Source organism: Camarhynchus parvulus, chromosome 1, assembly GCF_901933205.1.
Source record: "Camarhynchus parvulus chromosome 1, STF_HiC, whole genome shotgun sequence".
NCBI classification, from domain to species: domain Eukaryota; kingdom Metazoa; phylum Chordata; class Aves; order Passeriformes; family Thraupidae; genus Camarhynchus; species Camarhynchus parvulus.
Genome location: NC_044571.1, coordinates 109973818 through 109997942, shown reverse-complemented (window position 1 = coordinate 109997942; position 24125 = coordinate 109973818). Strand labels below are relative to the sequence as shown.

General features: G+C 41.5%; 1 protein-coding gene across 1 annotated transcript in view; it reads right to left on the bottom strand.

Annotated features, from left to right (window-relative positions):
• The window catches only part of HTR1F (5-hydroxytryptamine receptor 1F), a 101823-nt gene extending 90258 nt beyond the window's left edge, over positions 1-11565 (bottom strand). Inside the window, exon 1 of the mRNA XM_030952562.1 lies at positions 11408-11565. The gene's annotated coding sequence lies outside the window, so the exon portion shown is untranslated. The remainder of the gene's footprint in view (positions 1-11407) is intronic.
• Between the last annotated feature and the right edge of the window lie 12560 nt (positions 11566-24125).

The window sequence follows — 24125 nt, the reverse complement described above, 5'->3', positions numbered from 1 at the left end:
TCTTCATATAAATGGCTTAATTTTCAGGCTGACCATGTAATTTTATCATTCTTCAAATGATCTATGCTTCTCTAGATTAAATGGATGAGTTTCCAGAAAGTAAATGTGTTTGGGCTGCACAGACAGAGCTTTATGTCAGGTTCCTGCCAAAGAAGTCTGCACAATATTGTCTCAATAAAAAATGAGAAAATAAAAATCATTTAGTCACAGGTGTACTACACATTAAGATGCAGAAAAGGCATCACTAAATTAGTAGTTCCCTCAGTAACAGTTAAGAGAAGAAACTAGTTGGTCACAACTAAAGAAAGTGCAGCTTTTATGAAAAGAATTGGCAATAAAAAAGTCAGAATTACACTTCTATGTGAAGTAAGTTCTGATGAATTCAAGCAGCTCCTGCAGTTTCCAGTGCTCTTTCCTGTGTAAATGGTGCTTCATCCCATATGTATTTTCAGCACATCTCTCTGTCTGAGACTTCAACTTAAGATTCTCTACTGTTGCATTGAATTTGAATCCAGATTTCTGTGCCATTTCCACCAAGGTACCTCCCAGATTTATGAGAGAAGTGAAGATATATGTACTGTTCCCTTCTTTCTTGGTTACATACCTCTTTGATACATGGAAGTCAGATTTCGGCAGACTGGTGCCTTCAGGTCAGAAAAACGGTTGCTTTGTCATCTTTCTGCATTTAAGTCCATTTCAATTCTATATCTTCCCAGATAAATTCAGGCCAAACCTGTTTTTCCAGTATTTCATGAAGAGCTTTGTCATGTAACTTTTCTGATGGAGCAGAGATGAGCAATTTCTAAAAAGGCTTTGACTGTTATGAGCTGATTGGTTGTGTTGCAATGGCCCTGGTAACTGCAGAGGGTCACCAGTTTATCCTCACCACACACCCAAGAAGTCAGTCAGCATCACTGCTGTGCTGTCTGGGGAGATGAGAGGCAAACTCCCTGACCCCCTATATCATCCTTAGGCAGGGGTCTGCCTCTCCCTCTGAATCAGTAAAATGGAAGGAACTGTCACACTTCCAACCTCCCAGACTGCAGTGGGATGGACATTCAGTAAAACCCAGGTGATACTGCAGTAGTGGAGACCACATGACGCTTTAAAGAAGCATCTCTGAGGGTCTGCAGCGGAAAGCATTTTCCAAAGAGAATCAGGACACATCCTCCTCTTTCTCTGTCCTTCCCTCAGGGTATGTCCAGTCAAGCACACCCAGCACATTCTTGCAAGTGGATGCAACACAGACCCCGTGCTTCTGGGGTGCTGGTTTCCCATTTATCATGAGTTGCACCCACCAGCCTTCACAAACAGCCCTTGACAAAGAAGAATTTAATGGGATTTTCTGCAAAAGTGTTTGGAAAAGGAATGAAGAGTTTGCCAAAATGTGTTCCTCTCTTCATGTGGATGTAAATCAAACCCCTTGATTTCCTTTCTATACTCTTTGATTCCAGTAGAGGTCAGCTCTGCCTGTGCTGGGGATGGACAAAGCAGTTCAAAGTGTGGGTGCCTGCACACCTTGCAACCCAAAGCTCTGCTTTCATCCCTCTGCCCCTTACAGCACTAACTTCAGACCATTTCAGGCCCTCCTCTTAAATGGAGATAAAAGGGCTTTGAACCAGAGCATCTCTGTCTCCAGGACTGCCATAAAAGCTGGTTAGAGAGTTCTTCTTGCTGCTGCTCTGTGGCTTCAAGCCTGTTTGAGAACAGCCTGTAATGAGCACAAGGAGCAGGAGACTGTGACAGTGGTCCTTGGTGAGGTTAAAAGTGTTGCAAGATGAAAAACTCCCAAAGAGCAAGAAGTTATGTCTGGACTGTGCTTTCCAATTACTGAACTATTAGGGAAACAGAAATACTGCCATCCTGTTGCAACTATCTTCCTTTGCTGCTCTATCAGGATTGTTAAAAAAAACCCTAAAGCTGTGCTCAACAATGTTTGGTTAAGGTTTGTTCTGGCAAAAACAAAAATTGAGTGTATCTACAAAAAAATTTACTTCTTTAAATGGCATTATTTTGGTGGATATATGGTCCACTAAAATTCTTATTTCCTCTGTCAGTTACAGTGGTTCTTTAGCTCTTCAGAACACAAGACAAGAAACATTTTGAAGCTGAAGGCAGAATGTGTTGACAAAAACTCTCTAGTCTAACCATATAAATCTGCAAATGCCCAAGACGTGTTTTTATCCTCTCTTCTTTTTTAGAGATTAAATTATTGCTACATTGAGATTTTTTGTTAATTGTCATTAGTGATTGACAAACTTTGCAGACTTTTGAGTTAGAAATTAATGACTGCTTTTCTGAAATTAGATGTCACGCTTTCGACAGAAATCTTTCATGTAACCAGTGATGTGTGCCACTGAGACAGCAGCTGCTTCTGAAGGACAATATCTAAAAAACCCCAAAGAATCTCTCTGTAAATCTAATGCCTGGTTTTCCTAAATAATACTTTTCACACTTTTCTGGTACCTTTTTTTGAATTTAGCTTGTTAATACTAAAACTCAGATGAAGTTTCAGTGCATCTAAGCACTCCTTTTCTTTGTTCTATTTGGGAGATTTTGTAGATTGAAATGACTGAAATGACAAAACATGGTTTGCTTATTTCTTACATGTAGCTGTATCTAACAAGAAATGAGTGCCATTAGTCTAACAAACTACCAAGGGAGCCAGTAAATAATTTCAGCACAAGATCAAGGATAGGACTAATGAGCAGCAGACTTGACTTGTTACCTGAGAATTGAGAGAAGAAACATAAGCCCACTAGAAAGAGGTGATTAAGGCACACCTTCATAGTGAACTTGCACTCTGTGTGCAGTTGTGCTGCCCAGCACCAGCCCTTAGGAGTGTCAGATGAATGTCAGACAAAGCAAGAAAAGCCATTTTTCATTTTAGTGCTTGTTCCTCCTGATGGCATTATCTGTTATAGGTCAAGCAGCTACAGCTGACAGCTTCATAGGTCATCTTAAAAAAAGATATACACCCAGAGCTGTTGCTGCTGTTTAAAGATCACATATCTAAGTGCAGATGACACTCCTGGCTTTTGGGTGACTACAGTGGATTTGGAATTCCAGTGGGAACAGCACATTGTGTCCCAATACCTTGTACACACACAGCCAAGGCTGTTGTTCACCAGAGACTGTGTAACTGCCTCAGCAAAGAGCAAATTGTGTTCTGGAAAGTGACAGCATTTGTAAGGCTCCTATTCTTTGTTGTTACAAGGGGATCTGGATGGTCCAACACTTACAGGGGCTGGCTGCCACTACAGACAGTCACAAGCAGGCTTCACACTTAATGCCCTCTTTACCTGTCTTTCTTTGGCAGCTGCATCCAAATGCAGGTATTTTGTAGGTCAGATTTGTCTTTACAGAGAGTTCAAAGCACCACTGACTTTTGTGCTAAAAACTAATGGATGCATCCTGGGCTCCTCGTCTTGCTGTTTCATTTTGTCATCTCTCCAGTAGAAAATGCCTCGCCCTGGGCTGAGGAGAGTCTGATCTGCTTTTCTCAAGGAGAATTCTTAGGGTGTCTCTAGGCCATGGACAAAATCTGAAATGCAAACAAAAAACCTAATCCTGAATCACAAATCTCTGAAACAAACAGAAAAAGATCTCTCTTGCTGAGAGCTGCCTGCTCCCTAGCTGAAGTGGGGCTGGTGCCCACAGTATTCCTGTTAACTCCATCCAGAGCAGTGTGAGCAAACAGCTGTGCCCACACTCTATGGCCTGTAACACAGGGCCATGTGGCTGAAAAACATCATCACTGTTCTTTAGAGATTTTATGGTTCAAAAGACTTAAATTGACATGAGGGCTCAATCAGTGCATTGGTAGTTTGATAGCCTAATATCAAAAGGGGGATAAATTGTACATCCTTGGCCACGGCACGAAGGTTTGCGAGCCCTCGAGAGTAGAACTGCTGAAAGTGTGCTGGAAAACCCTGTGCAGCACAGAAAGATCCCAATCTGGATATGGTCCTGGCTATTGTGCTTATTTGAAATGGTCTCCTCAACAAATAACCTCCAAATCTACATCTGGCTTTTGTCTTGAAAAGGAACTGATTGGTTTTCTGCATAACAGGGTCCAAACAAACTCAAACTGATACAGCTTTGATGATCAGGAGATAGGGAATAACAGCAAATCAGAGAAGTGACAGTGTAGACACAAATCCTTATTATTAATAGTAAATGGTTGTTTATTCTAGATGTAAACATCCTAAAATATTAATTAAAAAAAAAAAGCCAAAACCCCATAATCACACAAGGCTTTGGTCTAGATGAAAAGAAACACATTTTGCCTTTTACAAAACAGCAGGGGCCCTTTTTGCCACTGGCAACTGTCAGTCTTCAGGTAATTTCATAATGAGACCTGCAGTACAGTCTTTGAGAAGAGTAAGACTAGAATGGAAGAAAAAAATTAAAAGCCTTCAGTAAAAGGCAGAGTGAGAAGGAGCTTGATTTATGACCCTAATGTAAAAATTCTTTGTGTGGAAGAGATGGTAATGATGCCATTATGTTGGGCAAGCCCAATACAGAAGATTGTTTATGTAGATACAAGTGTTAGGACAGAATGGAAGTCATTTCCCTAGGAAAGAAATCAACAGCCTTAAATGCATCTTTTAGAGAGACCAAAGTGCTATTAGACTTCTAAAGTTTGACTTTCCTCTTTTCTTGAGAGGATAATTATATTATTTGCTTGTTTTCTCTGGTACATTTGAATTTTTTTCTGTGTCACTAAATCTTGTCTGTCATTTTTTGCTCCTGGCTGCTTCCCTGGCTCATTCCCTCACTGACTGGGGTTGTTCCTGGCCCCATTATGGGCACCTGGCTCTGCCTGCCTGTGCTTGGCTGTGTCCCCTATGTGAGGAGTGCCTGTGCTGGGGTCACCTGGGCTCCCAGCCCATGTCCCCCTTGCAGAGCAGCCCTGCTCTCTCTGTTCCCCAAGTGTCCAGGCTCAGGATGTGGATAGCCATGTAGCAGTTGTTCTAAAAGGATTCACCGGTGACAGCATCAGGACATGAATCAGCTCTGTGATATTGCTGGGGTGCCAGCTCTGCCCAGCCTGTCATTTCCCCTGTTAAATTTGCAGTCCTGATTGTTCCTGCCCAAGAGCATCCCTGACACTGGTTCTATTCAGCAGCATTTTTTAAGACAGCCTTTAATTCTAACTCAGTTGTTCCATCCATTTGTTCCTCCCCAACCTTTCATCACCTGCACGCTTACCAACTTCAGAGGTTATTCCCTCAGCTCAACTGTTAATGAATAATTAAACACTAATTTTTATTAAACTATTAATTAACACACTTCAGGGTACCCAGGAGAGTCTCCTGAACAATCACAAGTGGTGTAAGGTTTGTAACTTGACAATAGTTATTATAATGAGCTATTTTTGATTAAAGCTTTCCAGACAATGGTACATACTCATAGTATTTTCACCCAACACACATTTATTGCTTTGTGTCTGTGGCACTGCTAAAAGCTTGTGCTGTATTTACCAGGATTTATTATAACACAAATTAGAGGAAGAGACTCTGACAATTGACTGGGCTGCATCTCTTAAGTAATACTGATGAGGTCCTAGTTAGCCTACATCCTTTAGTGGTCAAGTTACCAGTAAACCATGGCCTAAAATCTCTTTCAAGGATGATATTTTGATCACAGACCTCCCCGTTTCTGTTGTCTCTGCTGGTTTCAGAGCACCCCCTTCTCATCAGTGACTCAGTGAGCCACAGTCATCGCAGTGAGGTGACAAACTTGTACTCCGTGGGCTCCACCACTGCCTACTGCAGTGGTTTCTCCAAGCCAGGCTGATCTTTCATAATCCAGCACAAAGCTAAGGATAGGAAAATGAGTATTGATAGCTACTTCACCCCACCCTCCCTATTAAATTTAGAGGTAATCTTAGGCTTAATACAAATAAACTGGATGGATTTAATGCTATCAAATCAACAGTGCTAGGTAAAAAACAAAAGAATGTGTTTCTTTCCTCCTAGAGGAAGGCTCACTCTTATATAGTGAAAGATCCAATTATGGCCCAAATTATGGCCATCTAGAGACCAGCTAATGTGGTTATATTACAAATAAATCATCTGCACTTAAAACTGGAAAATGCTTTTTTTGATGTATTACAGCCACCCTCCATTAAGTGTCATGCACAGCAGGGTCTGGATTCAGGCAGAAACAACGACCCAAAGGATTACTGCTGCCCACACAGAAGTTTTCCAGGCAGGGCAGTGCTTCCACGTTAGTGCAATCAGCAGCACTCCTGCAAGTCAAAACCCAGGAAACTCAAACAGAGGAGGATGAGGACGGATGGGCTGCCTGACACCTAATTGCGGTGAGGCAAGCAAAACAGCAGGAATGGGAGGACAGAAGATGCAAGGTGATGCTGAAGTCATGTTCTGCTGCTGGCCATAAGAGTGATTCACTGAACAGCGTGTCCCCTGTCAGAGGGAGGGAACAATAAGCAGGAACATTTGGCATTCCAATCCATGAGAAGACCCAAGCCAACTGTCCTGCTCTGATCACTCAGCTGCTGCAGGAACGAACTATAGACAGCTCCAGGAAGAAAGGAAAAGGAATATAACTTGACTAAAATGAACTTTTATTTCCACTGCTGTGATAAAGGGGAAAGGGGATGCTGACTCTTGTTGTTTTGCCTATAATTGTTACTGCAGACACGACTATGTTACAGGTACAGTAATTTAATACTCTCAAATTCTATTTTGAAGGTCAAAGTGTTCTAACATTGTCATATTTTTGACTGTGACTTACAGCAGCAGTTTGGAAGTTCTCCTCAAGTCAGGAGGAGCTGCCAAATGAAACCACACTTCAATAGGTACAAAGTACCCTTTGGCAGAATTCCATCAAATTATAATCCCCTCTCATTACTGCATAAACATTTCTGGGTGAGGTAGCTAGTTCCAACCCTTCTCACTCATGTCAAAAATCTACATACTGGATCAGACATTTCTGTGATTCCTAGTTTTCATTTCTGCTTTCCTTTCCTATTTCTCCAGCAGGTCAACATCCCAATGTTGCTTCACATTTCACCACACCTTTTTGTTCATTCACATGGGTTTTGTATTGGCCTCCATGGAGCTGTTCTGTGTGTTTGTGTACATATGTAAGCACAGACACCTACTTATTTATGCAAGCAGGCAGCTAAATCACCTTGGCCCCTCTTTGCACCTCACAAACAGCTCAATAGCAGGACTGTCACTCTGCAATCCAGTATTCCCTGTGGCAGAGAATGACTTTTTAATAGCTAGGCACTTGGGGCATAACTGCTGTGTTTGTGCATGAGCCAGCTGACTGGCTGATTCTTTTTGGATGTTTTCACCATCAAACCATTCTATTTTCCACAATCAACACAAATTCAGTTCAGTCAAAGCCTGAAAAGGTAACAGTGCCATTTAACATAGTGGAGTAATGGTTTCTTATAAAATCCAATGAATTAGGCACAAGACTCTAGGAACAAATTAAAAAAAAAACAACCCAAACGTAGGCACCCATTTTTTCACTTTGATAAGCCTTGTCTTAAATTTGGGGATGCTTGCCACTCAAAATTTTCAAAGCTCATCTTGCATTTTGACAAGAAGAAACAATACTTAAACATAGTCAACAAGGCTACTTTTCTCATTTACTGATAGAGCTTTTCCAATCCTCCCATTCTGCAGAGGAGCAGTGATGTGGGAGTCCTTAGGTTGGACTTTTTGTAGTGCTGAGCAGCTGATGCTTCATGGCAGAGCAAGGCTGTTTAAAATTAGCCATCCTGCTTTTAGTTTTGGGCTTTTGCCCTCTCCCCTATGGCAAACCTGCAAATGCACACACAGGGATGTGCACCTGTAGGAGGCAAACCCAGTTTCATAACTCTTCCATTTCCAAGCAAGCTTCCCAAATTACCATGTGACACACTCCTACTGCAGGCAAGGCAAACTCAAAAGTGTTTAGTCAATTCTTAGGAAGTCTAGGTCTGCATATTTCACTGTAATCCCATGTGCTTTTCTTCCTCCAGTTAGTGCAGAACCGAGGCCCTGAAGAGAATGTGGAGGAAATGACCTCCAATTCCATTCTCTTACTCCAGCATTAATTTGTAACATGAATCATCAAGAAAACAACACTTTAAATTCAATATATATAGTATACATTCCCAATATTTTCTAAAATGTGCCCTGGTTTTAATTAAAATGTGAATTGTACAGGCAGAAGGACTTGTTCCTCTGCCAGGAGCAAATGTCCAGCCATGGACATCAAATGCCCATGGAAAAATATTTTGTTTTTTTCATGCATTGAAACTTCTCCAACTTTATTACATTTGGAAACAGAATGTAATAGCAGACGGCAACCTTATGTCTGACATATATAATTAGTTTACAAAAAAAAAATACAACCAGGGGACACAATTTTGATAGAACCACTTTTTTTCACGCAATATTTGCAGGATAATGGAGCACATTGATCCTTTTTGCTAAATGGTATGACAAAGAAAATGAGCATTTGTATAAAAATGCCATAACGTTGAAGCTTGAATCAGGGAGCCTGTAACCTTTGCTTGTGCTTATAAATTACCCTGCAGATGAGAATGTGACATCAAAAAAATAAAAAAGAGAAAGGCATCCAAAGCCAAGAGATGAAGAGATGCAACCCATCAAATACTGAAATGCTTTATGTATATGTGTACCCAATGTTAATCACTTCAGATCCTATAGTACAAATTGCCTCCAGCAGTTTCTAAAGTTATATCACAGGTTAAATGGACACCCACAGATAGAGATTAGTCATTTAAAATACAAAGGTATAAAAACTGATTTCAACTGCTAAAGCTTAAAGTCAGTTTTTCATGCATTTTGAAGCTGTGCCTTTTTTACCCTGTTTCTGGGTGAGGGGTTAATAGCAGGGCCAAACACTGAAACTGGCAGCATATAAGGCTTTTTCCCAGTAAATACCTTAGAGAAAATTGGGGCAAAAAGGTGTTATTCTTTCAGATAACAGTTGTCTCTTTCAACAGCTGTGCATCAGTAAGTAATTAAAAATATCTGAATTTTAATCACTTATGCTCTCAAACACTAGAATAGTGGTATGTCACTCTCAGATGTGGAATTAGCACAAAATGACATGAGAGATGTCCTGTACCCCCAGCTCAAGAGGAATCTCAGTCCTGAGGACTCAGATTCTGCATGCAGTGGGTGCCTCCTGCCTGACTGAATTCTGTCAGCCCTTTCATTTGCTGCCTGGATGAAAAAACAGGCAATTTGGAGCTCTCAGGGAAAGAAGGAGGAAGAAGCATACAAGGAAACTTGCTTATTTGCAGGTTTCACTGAGGGCAGTGACAGCTGCAGAGTCCAAAACTTCTGGGAGTAATAATAATAATAACAATAAAATTCCAAAACAAAGGCTTGATTAATCTCCTCTTAAAAAAGCAGACTTTTAAGTAAGTCAGAAATCCTATTTTAAGATATTGTATTAACTTTTCACAATAGCTTGGAGCTGATTACCTTTTTCTCTCCTTTAACATTCCAGGTGCTTCAGTCTCCACAATCAAAAAGAAGAAACTCACAGCTATTTATGAGAGGCTTGGTGGAAATCTGAACTTTGCAGAAATTCCACCAAAGAGAGAAGGTGTGAATGGTAACTGTGAAGAGGCTGAGGTACCAAGAGCAGTTTACTTACAGTACCTTAAAACAACCTGTACCTTTCCTAGTGTTCAGAAAGTAATAATCCTTGGAGTTACTAATGCTCTGAGCACTGCTGCTGACCAATCAATTAACCCCTTGAAGTCCTGTATCTGAGAAAAAAAAAAGTCTTCTAATTCCATATTGCTGTTTCATGCAACACTGCAAGAAGTGAAGCATGCAGTGTCAGCACACAGCAGTTTGTATGATCATAAACAAAAATAATTTTTTCAGCCCCTAAGCAAAGTCTCTTGGGTCAAAAGATCTTAGAATTTAGCAGATCTTAGAATTTAGCAGAAACCAGCAAATGCATGTTTCACCCCATTTTTAACACTAACAAGATAAATGATGGATGAACACAAGTTTTTAGAAGATTAATTTAAACACAGATGTAATCACAGCAGGCAGCAGCTCAGAGCAGAAGCTGTGCCAAGTGCATGTGAGGTCCTGCCTCTCTTCTTTGACCACTGAGACTCATTTACAAGGCAAGGTCCCTAAAATACGTGCCCAACAGCAAATATTGTAAATCCCTCCTTCCTTTTTCCTTTCCCCTGCATTGTTTGTAGTCCTCTGTGGCTCAAAACTTCAACTCTCAAGTCCTGCACTTGGACAGTATCAGGTGTTTGCCTGTGCAGGTGAATATGCTCATGCATGTATGGGTAGGCAGATTAATATGTGATTGACTTCCCAGAAAGGAAAGAAACAAAATCAATAAAGAGCAACAGAGTCTACCCTGAGCTAAGTTTTTCCCAAGTCAGACTTGGAAGTTTAGCCCATATTTTACAGCAAAGTTCAGGTCAGTAATCTTTATCAACTATGCAACTGATGCTCTCATTTTCTCTTGTTTGATTAGACAGTCTTTTCTCCATGTATACATTGATTTTAAACTAACCTCTCATAATTTTCCTCAGGTAAATATCTGCTGGAGTAATAGTCCAAAAAGAGGAATAGCTTATAGTAGCAAGCATAAGCATCTATGGAATTATAATACCTAACAAAGACATTTAATTTCCTAAAGTTGGTTTTCATAATGCGCAGAAAGCCTGGGGTTGCACAGTCTCATAAAACATCCAACCAACACAGGGGCTGTACAAAATGAATATCTTCTCAAACAAAAGCCCTCTGGATTATGAAGCTGTACAAATTGTGTGACCTGTACAAACGAGAGCATGCTTCTAGGTCTGAAAAGGCAACTAAAGAATTAAAGGGCTAAGAAACACGACTTGATTCGGTTCAGATGATCTCTTGGCAGAATCCACAAGTTGAATTTAGGATGAAAACAGAAGACAGTTCACTAGTTAACATCATAAACTAAAGACATTTAAAGCCTAGTCGGAATCTCAGCTGTGAATGCCAGCATACAAAATCTAACAGCCTACAGGACTGTATGTGTGTAGCACACACACATCTTTGCTGTGTTATTGGCAAAAACTGAGGGAAAAGCAAACTCAAGAGGATGCTGCCACAGGAAATCTCATCTATGTTCAGGTTGGTAAAGCAAGTAAACATACTCACAACGCTAGTATGAACTAGGAACGTTTTCATTCCTCAGCCCAACTTTAGGAAAAAGCAGAAACAGAGTCCTCCTCTGTTCTGAACCCCGATATTTCAAGTTCTCCGGCAGCACAAGATCAGATAATTAACAAAAACCAAAGGATGACGAAACGAAGCCAGATAAATAACAAATATCTACATATATAAGCACACAGCAAGCAAGATAATGAAAAGTTAGCTAGATTTACCGTTTTAATTATCCAAGTGGGTGGTATGTTTGGGTTTGGGGTTTTTTTGGCGGGGAGGGAAACGTCGGGCGCTGTTTTCACGAGGATTCCTCCATACGCATCCGCACCGCGGCAGGCGCCGGTCCCGGAGCGCGGAGAGCGAAGCGTTTCCCTCCGCAGCCGACGCTGCCCCCGCCAAAAATGAAACGAGAGAAGGCGGGGAGGGGCGGGGAAGCGGCGGCCGGCGGGGAAAGCTCCGGCACCGCCCCGAGCGCTCCCTGCCCGGCGCTGCGGCCGCGGCGGCTCCGCGCTGCCCGCAACTTGCGGGAGCCGCGGGGCGGGCGGTGCCGGGGCCGAGCCGGCGGGATGATGCCCGGCGGGATGATGCCCAGCGGGATGGTGCCCAGCGGGATGGTGCCCGGCGTGCTCCGCCCGCGGCTCCCGGGATGCGCCCACCTGCATCCCCGGTGCGATGCTGACCGCGGACCCTGCGCTTGTGCCGCCTCCGCGGCTCCAGAGTTGGGAGGGGCCACACGAATCCTCAGGAGTGGGGGCGCCCTGGTGTATCCTAAATTGGGTGGAAAGGTTGCTGCCTGGAGCGGGGATGAAGGGGGAGGTCTGTTTCAAGCGCCCGACTTGTGTGGGATTTGGGATCTTGCAAGTGCGGGCTCGTGGGTGCGGCTGTTCATCCGCTCCGGGGTGTTACGGCTGGGCTGTGAGGAAGGGGTGCCAGGGTGAGTGTGAAGTGGTGCAGGGGTGGACAAGCGTGTGCTCAGCTCTTCTGCAGAGAAACAGCGCAGCTGTCGGAGTTGTGTACTTGGACCAGCAGTGGGTGATAGCTTGCCGAGGAGCGCAGACGCGCCTGGGAGTTGTGACCTGAGCCCCAGCCCTTCAGCACCCACCAGCGCTCGCACACCCACTCGGTGCCTTCTGTCCCCCTCTGCTCGGCGCTCAGCGCTGGGACTCAGGCTCAGCTCCTCTCAGTGGCTGTTTCCAGCCCAGCATCGGGGAGGGCTGAGTGCCACACACACAACCTGTTTGCAGGCAGTGCTTTGAGCTCCCCTTTGCGTGCTGCTCGCAGTTTCCTTTCATGGTGCACATTCTACCTTGGTGCCAAGTAATCCAGAGTCCCCCTCAGTGCCCTTTCCTTTAGCTCATCATGTTTATTGTTTGCTTAGACCTGTATTTATGAGAGTTTTTGTTTCTGAGGCAAACCCAAAATGTGTTTCAGTGAAACCAGCCCCTACATTCCATTGCAAATATTTATTCCACAAAAGCTTAAAAGATTTGTATGTACTAGAAGGAAATTTCTAGTGTTGTTTATTAAGAAAAGCAAAGCCTTTAAAGACAGAAGTTCTATAAACTACCTGCATCACACAGCCACGTTGTAACTTCTTCAGTCTAATTAGATGCACTTTCCCTGGGTCATTTGATACCTGACGGGTGTTGAACTTGGTGCTTAGGACCTGTCTTCTGCAGGCTTTTTAAGTTCCAGTTTTGTATGAGCTGAACTCTGTTTTTCTTTTTGCAGGTTTTGGCACTAGTGACTACAGTCTCCTCTCTCAGCTGCATGCATCACTGGCTGCAGTTTGAATTAATGTATTATACCACAAGTGACCTTAGAAATGGCAGAAATAATAGCAAAACATTCCTGCTCTGTCCATTGGTCCTGACCAGTAAGAGTCAACTGTTTATGATTAATCTCTGCGCTGTAGTCTGCATCTGGTGTTAGATTGATGCCATTACACTCAGTCCAGCAGGAATGCCAAAATGCCTCTCTAGAACCGACAATTTAGTGTATTATTTTTTTTGCTGTGTCTGTAAACCTTTAAAATACATTTCTCCTAGGGAAAACTGCCTGAGTGACATTGATGGTGGCAGAAACTCTCTAGTAATTCCCAAAACAGTATGCAAGGGCACTGGATGTCACAGTGAGAGCAAGTAGTCTCTCCATCTCCTTCAAATATCTCCTTAGGACCTCTTGCTTCCTGTGGTGTTTGCTAAGAGTTTCCTCATTGTTATTTTGTGTGCTGTTTTGGTTTCAAACTGTGGCTCATCCTCAGATTGTGTCCTGCTCAATGTTGTGACATCTTGTTCAGCTGCTGTGTCTCACAGAAATAGATTTGATGGTAGCAAGGCGCTTTTCTGTTCTGATCATATCAGGTAGCAATTTAAAGCTTATTTTTCTGAGCATTTTTTTTTTGTCATTGTCTTTTACACAGGAATGGTCATGCTGAGGCAGGCAGAAATTCTTTCTGAGTCTGTTGTTTTCTCCCTGAGGAGGGCTGGTAGTGGGTACTTAGGAAAGGAGTATGAGACCTGGGCAAATACAGGGGGATCCTTGTCCTGGAACACCCTCTCATCTGGCTGAGGCTTGGGCAATGCAGGTTTGAAACACTGCCTGTGCATGTGTATCTAACCACCTTGAGGATCTTTTTTTAAAGAGTGTCTACAGGTGGTTTTTGAACACATTTCTGCTTTTGGTATCTGCTCCATCACTCCAGCAAGGCATTCTACAGCACACATATCCATGGGGCTTATGGAAAAGTATTTCTTGATTATTTTAAACTTCTTTCAAAACAAAGTGTCAAACTGAAAGTCAAGAAACGGTGGAGAAGTATTACTTAGCTTAAGTGATATTTGGGTTAGTTTAGATAAAGTTATTTAATCCCCTGCAAGAATTAAAAAGAAAAAAAAAAACAGAAATGGGTAATTGAACTGGAAACGGCTGCATTCGGGGTTTATAAGAATATCCACACATCCTTAAATCTCAATTTTTTGAGACAGTCTTTTCGACCTGAATTTGCATGACACCTGCTCCATTAAATTCTTTATCCTGGACTCAGGCTCTAAGACATTATGACACTAAAATTGTAATAGTGGACTGTTTGAATGGTAAATAAAACGAAAATTTAAAAATTATATGGTGGATGGTCTCTGAGCTGGTGTGTAAAGCTGGTGTTGGAGAAGAGCAGGGCAGTAAACCCTCAGTTTAACACATTGTTTGAAATTCCAGTATCCAGCTGTGAAGTCCAAGTTGCTTTCTTCTTTCTCAAACCCTGCCTCACATGGTAATGTAGTGAAAGGACTACAGCTTATTGTGAACCACCACCATTTGTAAACTCTCCTCCCTTCTTGACTGTGTAGACTTGATGCATCTGAAACTTTTGGGGGTTTCCATCACTTTTAAATTCTCCTTGTGCAATAAATCAGGTGGGTAATTTGTATTTCCTGTATGGCATCCCTTTGCAGGCTCTTTTGCCTTCTGGGATGTTTCTTTCCAGGAATGTTAAGAAGCTTTAGCTGTCTCCTGCTTCTTCATCCTTTCCCATTCGCTGATGTGGATCAGGTTGCTGAAGTTTGCTTGCAGATGCCTTTCCTCTCTTCTTGGGTTGTAACTGCAGGCCTGGAAGTTAATCAGATTGAGATGCTGGAGTTTTTTCCCTCCTGCTCTTCCTCCTTACCTCTCATATTACCTCCTCACCTCTTCTGCTGTGACAGAGGGACAAAGGAAAGTTTTAGTGAGGTTTTTGCAGTTGTGACACCATCAGATCTCCCCTCGAAGCATTTGCTTTCTGGGGAGTGGAGAAGAGGCCCTGAACACATTTGTGTGGATATAACCAGAGACACCAAATAGAAGATAAAACAGCTTGAACTGATGTAAGAAATTAATGTGGCAGATACTGCTGTCAGAAAAATTTCCTCCCACTGGGTTTATGAAAGGCAAGTATAAAAGTGGCTGTTTAGTCTCTGGGGCCACGCTGTCTTGTGCAAGAAGCTCCTTGGCAGTGGCATTTATTAGGGCCATAACTCAGCATTGCAGGGGATGCACATCCTTTTTTTGATTTTTACTGCTGTGCTCTTAGAAGAGATCTAGCTGACCATTTCCCCCTGCTTTTAAATCCCTCTCCACTTTTGCTTTCCTTTCGGAGCATATCTGTCTGCTTTGCATATCCTGACTAGCTCATGTGGGGTGAAGGGAGACTGAATCAGTGTGACACAGAGATTTGGGCCAGCCTCAGCCCTAGGACAGACCCCACTCAGTGCAGTGTGAGGGGTTTCAATGGCTTCATGGACAGGAAAGATGAAAAGGAGCTGGCTGAACAGTGTTTTGCATCAGAGCCATCTTTTGTAGCTGTTGCTGAGTCCCAGGATGACCTAGAGCCTGATCCCTCACAGTTCTTGCCTTTTCTACTTTACCATAAATATCTACACATTTGGGACAAACTATGCCATGCAGATGCCAGGTTAGCTTCAGTTAGATGACAGGGGTTATGATGTTATTATTTACAGTTTGATGTCTAGAGAGGTGAGAGTTGACTCTGCACAGCCACCGTGTGCCATGATGTGCCCTTAACGAGGGTCAGAGGAGCAGGTCAGGGGAGCAGGGACAAACCATCTGCAGTTTGCAGTACCAGGTGCTCAACATCTCTCAAAGTCAGACCATTTGTTTGCATCCTTTAATTAAAATACTCTTAGTTCACTTAAAGGCCGATTATGAAGCAAGAATGAAGATTGCTGCTTAGGAAAACAGATGATCGTTTCTGCCTAATGAAATGTGTGTGTGTCTCATTACTATCCATCTAAGGAGGGAAAATCGTGAAGATGTTTGTTCCCTGTAAATAATATTTACACTCCATGTATTCAAACATGCTCTCATCACAGAGGCCAAGGCATAAAGCTCAAGGGAGCCCTCCAGCACATTTAGCAGGGCCTATGGGGCAGGGCATGGTGTGTTACTCTTCTTGAAAGAAAACTGGAGAAGCTAAGGCTGCCTCTTGGAGAAAACAAAAAAGGAAATGCCACACCTATTATGTCAGATGGTGGGAAAGGAGATGCCCAGCACCTGGAGGCTGAAGAAGAAGACTGGAATTTTAAAAAGCATGAATGTTGCCTCACAATGGGCAGGAAAAGCAGAATGCAGTGCAAAATCACTCAGAAGAAAGCACGGATCTTATTGTCACCAGAAAAATTCATTTGAGTTTTCAGAATCTGGAAACTGGATTTGACACACAGCTGAGAGGGAGGACAAGGATGCGTATGTCCTAATTTATTATGTCAGCAAGAGGTTTATTACCTCTTTCTTAGATTTAGTGACCTCTTTCTTAGATTTAGTGACTTCCATTCCAGTTGTCCACTGGGACTTTGGTGGCTTTCTTCATGGCAGCATATACCAGGGTGTATATTCATGTACAGAACTACAGAAGCTGCCAAAATCCCTGTACTTTCCTCAGTCTTTCAAAAGTGAGGATGTTGTCCATATTTAATATATTTCTCAAGTTCAGATTCTATGAAATAAAATTATTTATCCAAAGTGATAACTGCTTAAGAAGTAGGTGGATATGACATCCCAGAGTTGACATGCTGGTGTTTGGTCAAAGGTTGGACTCAATGACCCTGGAGGTCTTTTCTAACCTTAATGATTCTATGATTTTATGAAATCTATTTTTAATTATAACAAAGAACATAGAAGAATTTTAGATGAGAGCCACTAGAAACCTTGATCATTTTCACTGCTCCATTACTGGCTAACTACATTTAACAGATGACTTACTTAGACAGATTGCTGTCTCTGGGAATGCATGTGTTTTGTCTTCTGAAAATTGTATTTTCCACTTGGCTGGGTGCTGCTGTTCTGTCAGCTGCTGTGATCATGTTTGCACACACACACACGCACACACAAACACACAGAGCCTGGCATCAGGGCAACATCCCACTGGAAAAGGAGGAGTTTGACCAGCAACAGGGAAAATTGCTAATTTCAGATAAAAATGGTGTACAATATTACAGGTACTGTAATAGTGCCCTTACAGCACATCATTAAGCCCATTAAAGTTCTATTATTTGATCAAGAGGTAAAAAAAACCCCTAACAAATTCTGATGTTACTACACTCCTTCCCTTTGGATAGTTTAGAAGCATTTTGTTCAGACTCCTGTCTTGAAAACCCAGAACTTCATTCCCTCCAATGAGTTACCAGAATTGTTTTGATAAGAAGCACTCTGATCTCTACCCCAGGGTGCTGACCAGTTACTGGGCTGATTTTGTTCTGATTCAGATTTGTTGAAGATTTACTGAAGTCTGTGGGGCTCAGTCATTTTCACTGAGAATGAGAATCTTTGTCATATTCAAGAGAGTTTTAAAACTAATAAAAACTTGCTGAAGGGAATAACTGCCTCCACCTGATGTAAAAAAAGCAGGTCTAACAATGCAAATGTTAAGAGTACTTACATCTGTTTTTTTCAGTAAAGAAAAAGTCATCCATATCAGTCATCAGGAATGACAAAGGAGGTTTCTACATAACCTTATTCGAAATGAACTTAGGATCTCTGCTGGAGAAGAATCAGAAAAAGACAGCCAAACAGCAGAAGAGTAATAAAGCAAGCCTTCCAAGGTTAATGGCTAAATGGTGTACATGCATTTATTTCGGTGCTGTCAAGTCTAGCATCCCTTGCTCTAACCATTTTTTTTACACTTTTCGTGGACATTTGTCATGCTTTTGACTGAATGACACCAACATGACTTTTTGCACAGCTAGATCCATATTTGCCACTGTTTGCTTAAACCAAGTGCTGACTGCCACAAAGACTGCAGGATTTCTTATTTTAAAAAATTCTTGTCCCCTTCCCTTACCCTTCTTAATTCAGTATTTTAGGTTTGCATGACCAGGTTTTGCTGGTGGGGGTCTGCAGGGGTGGCATCTGTGTGAAGCTGCCTCTGTGTCCAACAGAACTCATGCCAGGTGGCTCCAAGACAGACTCAGTGCTGGCCAAGGCCAAGCCCATCAAGGATGGTGGAACAGCCTCTGGGATTTGAGTAGGAGGAGGAGGAAAACCTGCACAACAACCTGTGGCTGGAGAGAGAGGTGAGAAGGGAAGAAACAGTTCTGCAGGCACCCAGGTCAGTGGAAAACGAGGGCCCCTGAGGTTCCCCTGCAGCCCATGGAGGATCCCACAGTGGAGCCTGATATTTAAATGTGACTTTGTTAGTGGATACCTGAAATAAGGCTGTGAGGAACTGAGCACAGCCACCACTCCCTCTACCCCTGTGCTGCTGGTGGGGAGGAGGGAGAGAAAATTTTGAGTGAAGTTGAGCCTGAGAAAAAGGACTTTGGTGGGTAATAAAGCCATTTCCCCAAGTCAAATCTGTTTTGCTGGTGAGTGATCTCTCCCTTTTCTTATATTGACCTCTCTCTGTTTTCCAGCTGAGAAAGGGAATGATAGATCAGCTTTCATGGGCACCTGGTGTCAGCTCACCACACCTAGAAAGATATTAAAAAATTTCCAACCCAGTTTGGCACTAAATAGCTTCTACTGCTTCTCTTAAAGAGAATACATATATAATATATATATGTGTGTGTATTTATATGTATATAATGAACATGGGGGCACCATCCTTGTGTATGGTTGGTTCTGATTGACTAAAAATTAAATAGCTCACCCACAGAGAAAACATTTAATAGAAGTTAAAATTATTAGGTTTTCTCAGATATCTCTGAGTCTTTTTGTTTTCTGCTGCTTTGATTAATATTTTGAAAATTGCATTGAAAAATAAATAGCCTAGGGACACATTTATTGCAAAGGTTTTGAATTTTCCATTATTAAACAGCTTGACTGTGTTGCTCTTAAACAGACTGAGCTTAGGTGAGAAAATGGAAGAATAGATGAGACAAATATTCTAATGACTTCTAAATAAATGCATCTTTCCATGACAGTGTTTGCTTTTAAAGGTCCCACTCAGTGAAATAGCTTCTTGCATCATTAGTGAATAGCGTATAGCTGGCTGATTGTTCATCTTCTTTTGTGCAAAAGCTTGGTGCGTTTGCTTTGAGTAAAGACTATCGAATGAATGTGTTTGAGGTTTTAAAACTCTCTGTTTTCTAAAAAGCAGCTTTGCCACCAAGCTACATCTCTTGAAATCTGTAAGATCAGGGTTTTTTTCCCCTCAGTTTCTTGACTTGTAAATAATATTTTAGGACCCTCCTGCACTCATCTATCTATATGTTTTCCTCCATCTCTGAAAAACATTATTTTGAAGTTCAGATGAGTTTCAATCTGTAAAAATTCCTGCTGGAAGAATATAGGTTAAGCTTTGTGATGTTATTTTTTACATAAATCAATAAATTATGCCTTTATTTTTCAAGAGATATTGAAATGTAACTTTGTAAGTGATGGTGAGATTGTCATGAGGAAGCACTAGTGGAGAACAGGTTTCCAGAAAAAAAAAAAAGAACAAAAGAACAAACATTGATTTATATGATTTATATTGATTGGCTGCATGATGTTGGATGAGGCCCCAAGATCTGGGGCTGATAAAGTTCATGGTCATTTTCATGGTCATTTACTACATCCAGCCTTCCAGTTATTTAAAATGGAGGGAAAACTTCTAGGGATAGTTGCTTTTCACCAAAGACAAGGAGGCTGAGGAAGTTATTGGCAGTTGTGCTTTTGCTATGAAAAACTTCAGCTAAATGTCGCATTGTTTCCCCATAGAAAACCACCTCTGTTAAGTTTTCTGCCTGGGATTACTCATCCCTGTGCCTCCCCTCTTTTTTTCCTTAGATGCTGGGCTCTCTCTGTCACCATGGAGCTTTGAACATTTTTCTTTCATACATTTTCTGGGAGAATCCACTTTCTACATATGTTTTCTATCCTTCCATTTGTGTTTTTCTGTCTCTTCTACCTTGAATGCCTCCAAAGCTGTTAGACCTTTACCTGCTCCCTCACAGAGAAAGATGCCTTCTGAGCATGTTCTTTCCTCTGATTCCTGTGTTGTGCATGCTTTTTGCTTTTTGCTTTTTCAGTCTTTAACCTGATCCTCCACCTCTAACAAAACCTTTGGTCTTAACATTTAGTAGGGACAATCTTTCAAAATAGTTTTCATACCCTTAGGGTAGGTCTTGCTTCTTACTCCTGTTTAGTTTTAGAATAGCCTAGAATCTTGATGAGAAATAGTAAAATATCATTAAGACATCTGTCACATCCATAATCTTGAGATTTATTTGATATAGGAGTGACCAGTGTCTCATTAGTTTGCTCCTGACATCATCTGTGTGGAGCTCAGCTACTGCTTTCCTTGAACTTTAATCCTTCTTGGTTTGCATTATGAAAACTGCCTTTGCAAGGAAAAAAGAAGTCTAACATGAAAACTGAGATTCTTCCTATGTGTTTTTCCTGAGCTTTTATGCACACTCACACACACACATATATGTGTGTGTGTGTATGTATATAACGAACATGGCAACATCATGCACCAGTCTTTTGGAAGGTGTTTATGAGGGAAAGCACTTGAAGTTAATAATAAAGCATATTTTAAACTATAAACACATTACTTTGAGTTCACAAATGTAACTGTTGATCTGCTTTGCAGGCTAGGTGGACCTTGAGATGGGATGCAGCTGGCTTTGTTTGCCATTGGCTGACTTTGTTATCAGGTCCAGGTGGGAAACAGGTGATTTCCATAAAGCAACAGAAACGAGGAGCTGGGTTTGCTTGTTTGGAGGAGGTCTTGGGGAGTCTGAACTGCTTTCAGCCTGCCTGGGCTGGGTGGCCTCTCTGCTTCAGCAGTCAAAGGTATCCTGAAAAAATATATATATATATACACCTTAGTGGCAACTCTAGTTCCTCTGGGTAAGCTGTCAGCTTGTTTTGGTGCTCTGCAATGGAAAGTTTAGGTATTGGAAGAGAAGAAGATAGGAGTTTGGAGCTGGCACCTGAAGTGGCAGCGTTCAGCCTGTGGACAAAGGATGAGACCTGGTAGATGCTGGGGAACAGGAGGGTGCTGCTGACTCCACAGAGTGTCTGCAATCTATCTCAGTGAAGGCCAGGTAAGGAGGTTTATGGCTGATACATTTCCATTTTGTTCAGGTTAAGTGCAGATAGCACCTGGTTTCCATATGTGGAGGGCATCACCTGCAGGGGTGGGCTCCAGCCTCACCGTGTGCTGCCCCAGGGGCCTCTTGGATGAACAATCTTGTCTTTGCTGCTCATTTCCATGTCATTGTTGCCTGACTTTTGAGGTTGTTTTAAGAAGCATCAAATCTTTGATGTATGTTGTGACCCTTGTATTTAAAGGGGAGGAAGTATCTGGTGTGGAAGATCTTGCTGTTGGTGGGTTCTGTGGCCTTGAATGGAAGTGTTTGTGCAATAACTGAGGGGTGAGCAGTCCTATTATTAAGCTTTAGCTGAGCATGCTTTTGAGGACATAAAATTGTATTTTGCTATTAACTTCGAGATAAACATTTGGAATTAAGGCAGTCAAATGCTTTGATGCTCTGAAAAGACATATCCCTATTTTAACTCTTAGTGTATGCATTATTGTTCTCTTGTTATAATGTACTACTATTAGCCTAAATCAGAGCTCATGGAGATGATGGAAATAGGAATAGATTGGACTTTATGAAATTTTGAAAGAAATGAAATAGTGAAATAATCTGTAAAGAGCTTTGGTGTGGCATGATAGAGGTTGGGCAAGAGTACTTGGTTCCTTTTCTGTGTAGTTGTTTGTAATTAATGAAAGGTTTTGAATACTGCTGGAAATGCAAACCCTGCAGCAATGGCCTTTTCCCATGCTTATTTTCCTAAGCAAAACTGTCCCTTTGTGATAACTCTTTCTAATATAAGCTTGGAAAGAAACAAAAGATTCAGCAGAATAGCACCTGTGGTATTACTGAGAAATTGTTCCTGAAAGGATGCTGTACTCTAATGAAATATTTTTAGTATCTTTCTGACTCTTTCTGGTCTCCTGCTGTTTAAAGCTGACTTTTCTTCATGCTTTCTTGGAGAACTTGTATATAGTGACCTTTAGAATGTGCTGCTTACTGAAGATGATCCAACATGTATTTAAGAACATTTATTTTGCTGAATACTAAGCTGAAATGCTACAAGTTTTGCAGAGAAGACCACAAAACATGTTGTGCATTAATTATTTGATGTAAAACTCACCCAGTAGAAAACTGTTGGATGACCAATTCCTATCTAAAAAGAGGTGAATGAATTCCTTTGTTTCCATCTATGGCTTTTTCTTTCCCTATTTAAGTGTCTTTATCTGAACCCATGAGGTTTCTCACTTTTAGCTTTCTGATTCTCTCTCCCATCCCACTGTGGGGGAGTGAGTGAGTGGCTGTGTGGGGCTGGGCTGAGCTCATTAAACCACTATTCCTTGGAGAAGTACAATCAGAAACAAAAATTGGTTGGGACAGAAACCTGTGATTGCTTTAGGAAAGGTCATAAGAGAATGTCCAGGGAATGTTCATACTTGTAAACAAGTTTATTACTATCATGCTGCTGTTGTGGTAAGCTCCTTTTCTTGAAAGGGGAGAACTGAAGAAGAACACAGTGTTCTCTTCTGTCTAGATTTAAGTGAGTCACCTGGTTGATGCCTTTACAACAATAAGATAACTGCCTGATAATGGTTTGTAGCTTTTTTTTCCCCCTTCTCCTTGAATCACTTAGAATGAAAACTGCTCTGTGGGATTAAAACATGCAAGAATGATGGTGGAAATTCTAATCTTCAAGACTGGCTTAATTTCAGAATAGATGTAGGTAAGTGGAATGCTGCGTGCAATTAATGTAGTTAAAATTCAATATCTATTTCTGATGCATTAGGGAATGTTGGGGTTTCTTTTCCAAGGCTTCCTCTGAAGTATGGAAATAGAAAAGCAACTTTTTAATACAACATGAGGCTGAACATACTAACTGTACCTCTATGAAACTTTGGCAATGACTTATTTTTATAACCCAATAAAATAGAACGCTTTTTTTTCAATTTGTTCTGCTTGCATTGTTGCAAAGTACTCCCACTTTTTACCCCCTCAAGAGTGAAAAACAATTCCCTGTAAATGCTTTTCACTGAAAAAACAGTTAGATATAAGTTACACCACTTGCTTTAAGCACCTGTCCAAGGATATGCACTGCTAATAGCTTTTTCCTAACAAAACTTAATCAATAAACATTAACTGGGGAATAGGAGAACGCAGGTTATTTGTTTTATTGTGAATCACTAAATAACATTTTCGAGTTTGGTGATCAGCCTACTTTCTGAATTTCAGTTTCTGCCAAGCCTGATTTATTATTGTTTCTCTTCCTCAAAGTGGTTCATATCAACATCAGGGTGGATTTTTCTACTGTACTGATATAGCAGTTAATAAATTTTATCAAAACTTACAGAACTTGGCCAAATATATGCAAATGTCTTATTTGTATGCAGCAGAATTTGCACACTCAATTTTGTGAATGTAAAACCCAAATGGTGCTATTAGAATTTTGCTCAAGGCTGCAACACTACAAAAGAAACTTGGGAGACTTAGAGTTTTTGCCAAGTTTTTTTTCCCTACTATCTGTAAGTCTTCATGAAGCATGTATACATCCACGTCTCTGTGTGCAATATTCAATATACTGTTACACTGTGCCTTCATACCAACATCTGTCTGTGCATAAATTGGTCAATGATTCTTGTGTTTTGCTCCAAATCCAGCACTGTCACTCCTCCAAGCTGAGAGTTAGGAACTGCACTGGGAGTGTTTTGGGATTGATGTGCTGTCAGTAACTGCAGGGAAAGTGTAAAGGCTGTTTTGTAGCTGCCCTGGGCTTCTTTGGGGAGCCTCTCTGCAGTGCCTGACTCTGCACAGCTCCTCCCTCCACCACCTGTGTTCAGGAATATCGCCTCATCCTAGTGAGTTCTTGAAGTTTTCTTACATTAGTCTGTGAAATATTTACCATTTCTGTCGGCAGACGATTTGC